The following is a 9,668-nucleotide window of genomic DNA, read 5'->3' on the forward strand; positions in this document are numbered from 1 at the left end:
TACATCGTTTCATTGGGGCAAGGATTGATGTCTCAATGCCAGCCCGCCTTTTCGCCAACACATGCTGACTGTGACGGGAAAGTCGATTTGACGAATGAGTAGTACAGAGAAAGAACAGGCAAAAAAATTATAATCTTTGGCTGAGAATCCACGGCACAGAAAAGTAAAGTCCCTATGCAACAACAAAAATAACCGATTAATTCAGTAGTGGTGCTATACTGCTGCTGCTGGTCTGTACAGCGACCCCCTATGGAGACAAGGCTGTACTATTGCTATTGCTAGAACTGTACAGTAACCCACTATAGACACAAGGATGCCGCAGCGCCTGACACAGGTCAAACACTAACAAAAGGCGAAAGGAGAACACAGTCGATTGGGGACTACTGCTACTACTACCTACTACGGGCTATAAATATAAGCTAGCTAGGTAATGAACAAGAGTTCGCTAGCTACCATGGTGCTTGCTGCCAGGTAATGAATGTCGCTAGCCTTAGGCTGGTGTGGCTCAAAGTCTAACGGTCTTTTTAGGTCCCAACCTGTCCCTGCCTCAGACCCGGTGCCACCAAGGGGCAAGAGGGGGCTTAGCCCCCTCAATTGTATTTTCCGCCCCCCAGTTTAAGTTTTAAAAACCCTATTGAAAAATAGCCAAAAAAACAGATTAGCCCCCTTGCCCTTTTTAACAGCCCAGCCAATCTCTAGAGATTTCATGTTCCTATTCAACGCTAGTGAAATACTTCTTTTAAACCAAGGTTTTTCTGGTCATGTATCTCAAATGTTCATCACTTGAGAGCTAGAATTATTTCAGGGAAGTGCAAAGGTGTCCTAATTGCAAGTAAGAGTCTATTAAAACTCTATTAAAACTGCATTATATTCTGTAAACTCTACTATTAAAAGCCTGCTGTAGATGGACAAGGCTATCACTACGTGCAAATTGTAGAACTAAAATCACCAAGACATGAATTTACAATAGAGTCCTATAGTAGAGTTTTTTCAATCCGTGCGTATTTATTTATTATGTGTAACTGCATGGGGCTTCCTTTTTCAGGCAGCATGAAACCGCATCACACATTTTGGTGTAGGAAAATAGGCCGTTGATGTTATGAAAAAAGTGTTTTGTCTTCTCTCACCTGCAGCGTAGAGGCTGCTGATTCGCTGGTCTCTGTCAGGCCTGTGCTCCTTGGTATACTGGACACGATGTATCTGGAGCCGGCCTTTGGCACTGGCTGTCTAACTACAAGCTTTCCTTTCCTGGTCTCTGCTAGAAACAGACTGTACCAGTAGGCATCGTTGGAGACCAGGGTAGAATCCGCGATGGTGGAATTCCTCTCACTGATCACACTGTTCCTACTGGGAGGAGCCGCTTTGCTTGGCTTCGTTGTCTGACATTTCAGAACACAGGTGACCAATATGGTGATCAATAACAGGAAGGACACCGAGCCCAGGCCGATCACCAAATACAGGTTTAAGTCTGAGAAGATATCATATTCTAGTGGGACTTCAGTCAGGTCAGAGAAGGCTTTAACATCAGTCTCCACTGTTGACAGCTTGATAGTAACTGTAGCAGAGAGAGCCGGGTCTCCGTTGTCCTTGGCGATGACAACCATCCGTTGATACCGCTGGTCTCTGTAACTGAACATTCTCATTGTCCGGATCTCTCCATTGTATTGGTCCAGACTGAATAAAGTGGCGTCAGTTACCTGTAGAAACTGGTATGTAATACGAGAGTTCTGGACTGAGTCCGTGTCTATGGCTATCACCTTGGAAACCATGGATCCTTTATCGGTGGATCTGGGGATCTTTTCCTCCACCACTGAGCCATGCACGCACCACGGAGAAACAATGACAGGTGCGTTGTCATTCTGGTCCACAATAATGATGTGGACTGTCACGTTACTACTGAGTGGAGGAATACCAGAGTCTCTGGCTTCAATGTGGAAAAGGAACTCCTTCTCTATCTCATAATCAAACGTCTTCAGTGCATAAAGATTACCGTTCTCCGGATTGATGGAGAACAGCATGGACATGGAGGTGTTCACGATCTCCTTTTCGATGATGAAATAAACTAGATACTGGTTTTCATGGAGGTCTGGATCAAACGCAGTGAGGGAACTTAGCAAGGCTCCAGGTGCGTTATTCTCAATAACGGGTATAGTGTAGAACGACTGGGGGAACTGTGGAACGTTGTCGTTAACGTCAAGTAGTTCTAAAGTCCTAGTGTCGTTGTCAGATAGCGGAGGGGAACCCCTGTCTGTTATCGTGAAGGTTATGTCATATTCTGGGACCTTCTCACGGTCGAGAGGTTCTGATAATACCAACTCATAATAATTATCAGAAGACTCTTTTAGTGTAAAAGGTAATTTATCATCAATGTGTATCTCGACTATTCCATTTTCACCTGAGTCTTTGTCACTAACACTTATAACCGCTATTACCGTGTCTACTGCTATATCCTCCTTGACTGGACTTTGAAATGACTTGATGGATATTTCTGGATGATTGTCGTTCATATCTGTGACTAAAATAGTTACTTTGCACTGTCCTGACAAGGAATTTGATCCCTTATCTGTTGCTTTTACTTCCATATGATAAATCCTGAAATCTTCATAATTGATCATTTCTTTTACTGTAATTTCTCCATTGTTAGGGTTTAAATTGAAAGTGTCTTGTGTTTTCTCAGACGTGTACAAGCTGTATGAATACACTATTTCCGAATTTGCACCCTCATCTAAATCGGTTGCATTCAATTTAATAACAATACTTCCAATTGGAGAGTTTTCAGTAATATCGATTTTGTAATGGTCTTCATCAAACTTAGGGGCGTTGTCATTTATATCCAGCACACGAACAATGATGCTGGCTGTACCTGAACGCGCAGGGACTCCACCGTCTACAGCGGTGAGTATTAGATTATGGACTGCTTGTTGCTCTCGATCTAAAGCCTTTTTCAGAATCAAATCAGCAAACTTTGACCCGTCTCGTCCGGACTGAATTTCTATATTGAAATGTTCACTTTCACTTAGATGGTACGTTTTCACAGAATTTGTACCAACGTCAGGGTCCACTGCATTGTTTAAAGAGAACCGCTCCCCCACAGCAGTTGATTCGGATATATCCAAATGCATTTCGTCTCTTCGAAAATAAGGTACATTGTCGTTTATATCCAATATTTCAAGCTCAATATTGAACATTCGTAAAGGGTTTTCAATTGTTGCGTCCAGTTTTAGAAAGCAATTCGTTTTAGAGCTGCAAAGATTTTCTCTGTCAATTGTTTGTAATATGAATAGCTCCCCTGTTTCTTTATTAACGTCCAGATATTTTTTGTTGGCCACAACGTCCAAACGCATTTTGCGCTTATTCAGTGTTTTCACATCCAGTCCCAAATCAGTAGCCAAATTCGCAACGATCGATCCTTCCTCCATTTCTTCGGGTATAGAATAATGGGTTACCGCAGACACTGTTTCCACGGTGGTAGATAATAATAAAAACACAGAGACGTACCTTCTCCAAGGTTGAACTGGACAGCGTTCCTTCATGTTTTGATTCGTGCGGTAAGTAAAAAAGAAACGTTACCTTCTGTGTCGGTAGTGGTAAGAGAGCCCAGAGGAGTCGAACGTTGTACTGGGCAGTAATTTAGATAATCGTTTTACAGCGAAGTGTTTAGGAACCAGGGAGTTTCCACATGCATTGCTTTGTGTTCTTCACTGTGACAAACTGTCATGGCGGCTGTTACATCACAAATTCATTTGTTTTACTGGTGAGCAGCGACACTTTGCGCATTTCATCAGTATGCGCAACTTGACATTAATACTTTTCTGGCGAATTTAATTTAGTTAAAAACTATTTTTATTAAGAGTTATACGTGATTTTTTTATTGTTTCAAGTTTAGTTATAGTTTTTTTCACAAACAATGCTGACATGCTCTGTAACTCGGCAATAACTTAAAGGCTCTACTTTTACGCACAGTAATAGAGAACTCGATTCTTCATGCCATTGTACGTAAATTGGTTAAATCAGAAAAAGAGTTCTGTCTCACCTGCAGAGTAGAGGCTGCTGAGTCACTGGTCTCTGTTAGGCCCGTGCTCCTTGGTATACTGGACACGATGTATCTGGAACCTGCCTTGGGCACAGGCTGTCTGACTACCAGCTTTCCTTTCCTGGTCTCTGCTAGAAACAGACTGTACCAGTAGGCATCGTTGGAGACCAGGGTAGAATCCGCAATTGTCGAGTTCCTTTCGCTAATCACACTGTTCCTACTGGGAGGAGCCGCTTTGCTTGGTTTCGTTGTCTGACACTTCAGAACACAGGTGACCAATATGGTGATCAGTAACAGGAAGGACACAGAGCCCAGGCCGATCACCAAATACAGGTTTAAGTCTGAGAATATGTCATATTCTAGTGGGACTTCAGTCAGGTCAGAGAAGGCTTTAACGTCAGTCTCCACTGTTGACAGCTTGATAGTAACTGTAGCAGAGAGAGCAGGGTCTCCGTTGTCCTTGGCGATGACAACCATCCGTTGATACCGCTGGTCTCTGTAACTGAACATTCTCATTGTCCGGATCTCTCCATTGTATTGGTCCAGACTGAATAAAGTTGCATCAGTAACCTGTAGAAACTGATATGTAATACGAGAGTTCTGGACCGAGTCCGTATCTAAGGCTATCACCTTGGAGACAATGGATCCTTTTTCAGTGGATCTGGGGATTTTTTCCTCCACCACAGAGCCATGCGCGCGCCACGGAGAAACAATAACAGGTGCGTTGTCATTCTGGTCCACAATAATGATGTGGACTGTCACGTTACTACTGAGTGGAGGAATACCAGAGTCTCTGGCCTCAATGTGGAAAAGGAACTCCTTCTCTATCTCATAATCAAACGTCTTTAGTGCGTAAAGATTACCGTTCTCTGGATTGATGGAGAACAGCATGGACATGGAGGTGTTCACGATCTCCTTTTCGATGATGAAATAAACTAGATACTGGTTTTCATGGAGGTCTGGATCAAACGCAGTGAGGGAACTTAGCAAGGCTCCAGGTGCGTTATTCTCTATAACGGGTATAGTGTAGAACGACTGGGGGAACTGTGGAACGTTGTCGTTAACGTCTAGCAGTTCTAATGTCATAGTTTCGTTGTCAGATAGTGGAGGGGTACCCCTGTCTGTTACGGTAAAAGTGATGTCATATTCTGGGACCTTCTCCCGGTCGAGAGGTTCTGATACTACCAACTCATAATAGTTATCAGAAGACTTCCTTAGTATAAAAGGTATTTGGTGAGGAATGTAAACATCCACTATTCCATTGTCACCTGAATCCTTGTCATTAACACTAAGTACCGCTATTACTGTATCTATTGCTATATCCTCCTTGAGTGGACTTTGAAATGATTTGATGGATACTTCGGGATGATTGTCATTCATGTCTGTTACTAAAATTTTTAATTTACACTGACCCGACAAGGAATTGGGCCCTTTGTCCGTGGCTATTACCTCCATGTCATAAATCTTGAAATCTTCATAATTTATCATTTCTTTTACCGTGATCTCTCCGGTAGAAGGGTTTAAATGGAATGTCTGTTGTGTTTTCTCTGATGTATATAAGCTAAAAGAATATACGATTTCCGAATTTGTCCCTTCATCTGAGTCGCTTGCGTTCAGTTTAACCACAAGGCTTCCAATTGGAGAGTTTTCCGTTATATCGATATTGTAGGTTTCTTTATCAAATTTAGGCGCGTTATCATTCGTGTCTAGAACGCGAACAATGATGCTGGCTGTACCAGAACGCGTAGGCACTCCTCCATCTACAGCGGTGAGTATTAAATTATGGACTGCGTGCTCCTCTCGGTCTAAAGCCTTTTTGAGAATCAAATTAGTAAATTTATACCCGTCGCGACCACTCTGGATTTCGATATCAAAATTCTCGCTTTCACTTAGATAATATGTTTTTATTGAATTCGTTCCAACGTCAGGATCAACAGCATTGTTCAAAGAGAATCTTTCTCCCGTCGGCGCTGATTCAGAAATGTCCAAATGGATCGAATCTCTTCTGAAATCAGGTGCATTATCGTTAATATCCATGATTTCTAGTTCTATGTTGAATATTCTTATTGGATTCTCTAAAGTAGCATCCATCTTGAGAAAACACGCTGTTTTTGATGTACTACACAGGTATTCCCTGTCCATCTTCTCTACAATGTACAGCTCCCCTGTTTCTTTGTTAACCTCTAGGTATTTCTTATTAGCGATAACATCTAACCGCATCCTTCGTCGATTCAGTGTTTTCACGTCCAGCCCTAAATCAGCTGCTAGATTAGCCACAATCGAGCCTTCTTCCATTTCCTCTGGAATAGAATAGTGAGTAACCGAAGACACCCTTAGTACCGCAGAGAGAAGGAAAAAGACAAAGACGTACCTTTTCCACGACTGAATAAGGCAATTAAACTCCATCGTTTGTTTTGATCTGTGCGTAATGAAATACATATACGGCAACTTTTTCTGGTGATTTAAATGATCCTAACGAGTCAACTGGAGTACTTAGATGTATTTTACATAATTATTTAACTGCGATGGATTCATTACCAGGGATGTGTTCTCATACTTGTTTCCGCTGACTTCACCGGGACCGACTGTCATGGCGACTATTACGTCAAATAAAACTGCGTTTTGTTAGTGAGCAGCGACCCTTTGCGCATCCATTTAGCAGCATTGACAACTATGAATTTAAAACTTACAGACACGTTTAACTGAATAAAATAGTTATAATGGAACAAGGAGTAGCCTAGGTCTGGTTAGTTAATCATAGATGTTCCCAACTACTCACATTTCATATTCACGTTGTCTTATCATTCCTTCATTTGGAGCTCTGGCTTTTCAAAAAAGAACTTATTTTCGAAGCAACTTTTGGTTGAGTGAGATATTTTGTCTTACCTGTAGAGTAGATGCTGCGGAGTCGCTGGTCTCTGTCAGGCCTGTGCTCCTTGGTATACTGGACACGATGTATCTGGAGCCGGCCTTTGGCACCGGCTGTCTGACTACAAGCTTTCCTTTTCTGGTCTCCGCTAGAAACAGACTGTACCAGTAGGCATCGTTGGAGACCAGGGTAGAATCCGCGATGGTGGAATTCCTCTCACTAATCACACTGTTCCTACTGGGAGGAGCCGCTTTGCTTGGCTTCGTTGACTGACATTTCAGAACACAGGTGACCAATATGGTGATCAATAACAGGAAGGACACCGAGCCCAGGCCGATCACCAAATACAGGTTTAAGTCTGTGAATATGTCATATTCTAGTGGGACTTCAGTCAGGTCAGAGAAGGCTTTAACGTCAGTCTCCACTGTTGACAGCTTGATAGTAACTGTAGCAGAGAGAGCCGGGTCTCCGTTGTCCTTGGCGATGACAACCATCCGTTGATAACGCTGGTCTCTGTAACTGAACATTCTCATAGTCCGGATCTCTCCATTGTATTGGTCCAGACTGAATAAAGTTGCGTCAGTAACCTGTAGAAACTGGTATGTGATACGAGAGTTCTGGACTGAGTCCGTGTCAATGGCTATCACCTTGGAGACCACGGATCCCTTTTCAGTGGATCTGGGGATCTTTTCCTCCACCACAGAGCCATGCGCACGCCATGGAGAGACAATGACAGGTGCATTGTCATTTTGGTCCACAATAATGATGTGGACTGTCACGTTACTACTTAGTGGAGGAACACCAGAGTCTCTGGCTTCAATGTGGAAAAGGAACTCCTTCTCTATCTCATAATCAAACGTCTTCAGTGCATAAAGATTACCGTTTTCCGGATTGATGGAGAACAGCATGGACATGGAGGTGTTCACGATCTCTTTTTCTATGATGAAATAAACTAAATACTGGTTTTCATGAAGGTCTGGATCAAACGCAGTGAGGGAACTTAGCAAGGCTCCAGGTGCGTTATTCTCTATAACGGGTATAGTGTAGAATGACTGGGGGAACTGTGGAACGTTGTCGTTAACGTCAAGTAGTTCTAAAGTCCTAGTTTCGTTGTCAGATAGCGGAGGGGAACCCCTGTCTGTTACCGTAAAGGTTATGTAATATTCTGGGACCTTCTCACGGTCGAGAGGTTTTGAAACCACCAACTCATAATAGTTATCAGAAGACTCTCTTAATACAAAGGGTATGTCTTCGTCAATACGAAGATCAACTATTCCATTTTCACCTGAATCTTTATCACTGACACTAACGACTGCAATCACCGTGTCTATTGCTATATTTTCCTTCACGGGACTTTGAAATGATTTAATCGATATTTCGGGATGATTATCATTCATATCTGTCACTAAAATAGTTAATTTACATTGACCTGACAATGAATTGACACCGTTATCTGTTGCAATGACTTCCATAGCATAGATTTTAAAATCTTCATAATTAATCATTTCTTTCACCCTGATTTCACCATTTTGGGGGTTTAAACTGAATGTTTCTTGCGTTTTCTCTGATGTATACAAACTAAAAGAATAGACAATCTCAGAATTTGTACCCTCATCTAAATCTGTTACATTCAAATTAACAACACGACTTCCAATTGGAGAGTTTTCTAATATGTCTATTTTATAGCTGTCTTTGTCAAACTTTGGGGCGTTGTCATTTATATCCAGCACACGTACAACAACGCTGGCTGTGCCTGAGCGCGTGGGTACTCCACCGTCTACAGCGGTGAGTATTAGATTATGAACCGCCTGTTCCTCTCGGTCTAAAGCTTTTTTCAAAATCAAATCTGCAAACTTTGATCCGTCTCTTCCTGTTTGTATTTCGATAGCAAAATGTTCACTTTCGCTTAAATGATAGCTTTTTACAGAATTCGTACCTATGTCCGGGTCAACAGCATTATTCAGTGAGAATCTTTCACCCAAGGAGGTCGACTCGGATATATCCAAATGCATTGTGTCTCTTCTAAAATGAGGTGCATTGTCATTTATGTCCATTATTTCGAGTTCAATGTTAAACATTCTTATTGGGTTTTCGATTGTAACATCTAATTTTAGGAAACAATTTGATGTTGTCATTTTAGTGGGACAAAGATATTCCCTGTCCATCTTTTCGAATATGTATAATTCTCCAGTCTCTGTGTTCACATCTAGGTATTTCTTATTGGCAACCACGTCTATTCGCATTTTTCGTCTATTCAGTGTTTTCACGTCCAGTCCTAAATCAGCTGCTAGATTAGCCACAACGGAGCCTTCCTCCATTTCTTCAGGGATAGAATAATGGGTAACGGCCCCCACGGTGTTCTGGGCTACAGAAAAAATAAACAAAACCCAGACGTACCTTCTCCAAGACTTGGTGCAGAATTGCGATTCCATTGTTAGCTGGTGTGCTATTCATACCATAATACAGACAAAACGTTTTTAGTTTTTAAATATCGACGTTTTAAAAAGCAACAACAACAACAGAACAGCGTCTGTTTCAACAGTGTATCACAGTGAAGTTCAAAATATTCTTGCAAATCGGTAAATTCAGCACCTCGGAGCTGTCCAGATCTGGATGCTCCTCTTTTCTCCCTATGACGAAGAACTGTCATGGCGTCTATTAACTCTAAAGCGAATGGTTTTATTGGTGAACAGCGACTCTTTGTGTATTGTACCAGACTGTACAATTCAGAGTAGGTTGTAATACAACAACGTCTTCAATAACGTA

General features: G+C 42.0%; 1 protein-coding gene across 13 annotated transcripts in view; it reads right to left on the reverse strand.

Annotated features, from left to right (window-relative positions):
* The window catches only part of LOC105026181 (protocadherin alpha-C2), a 29,571-nt gene that overhangs the window by 6,223 nt on the left and 13,680 nt on the right, over positions 1 to 9,668 (reverse strand). The window contains exon 1 of one of the 13 annotated variants that reach the window (XR_004575687.1): positions 3,571 to 4,019. The exons of 11 other annotated variants lie outside the window; for them this stretch is intronic. The gene's annotated coding sequence lies outside the window, so the exon portion shown is untranslated. Of the gene's footprint in view, positions 1 to 3,498; positions 3,547 to 3,570; positions 4,020 to 9,668 lie in introns of those variants that run through there. One more of the 13 variants, XR_004575688.1, reaches the window with a different exon arrangement.

The sequence above is a fragment of the Esox lucius genome, chromosome 4, assembly GCF_011004845.1.
Source record: "Esox lucius isolate fEsoLuc1 chromosome 4, fEsoLuc1.pri, whole genome shotgun sequence".
In the NCBI taxonomy this organism is placed as follows: Eukaryota; Metazoa; Chordata; class Actinopteri; order Esociformes; family Esocidae; genus Esox; species Esox lucius.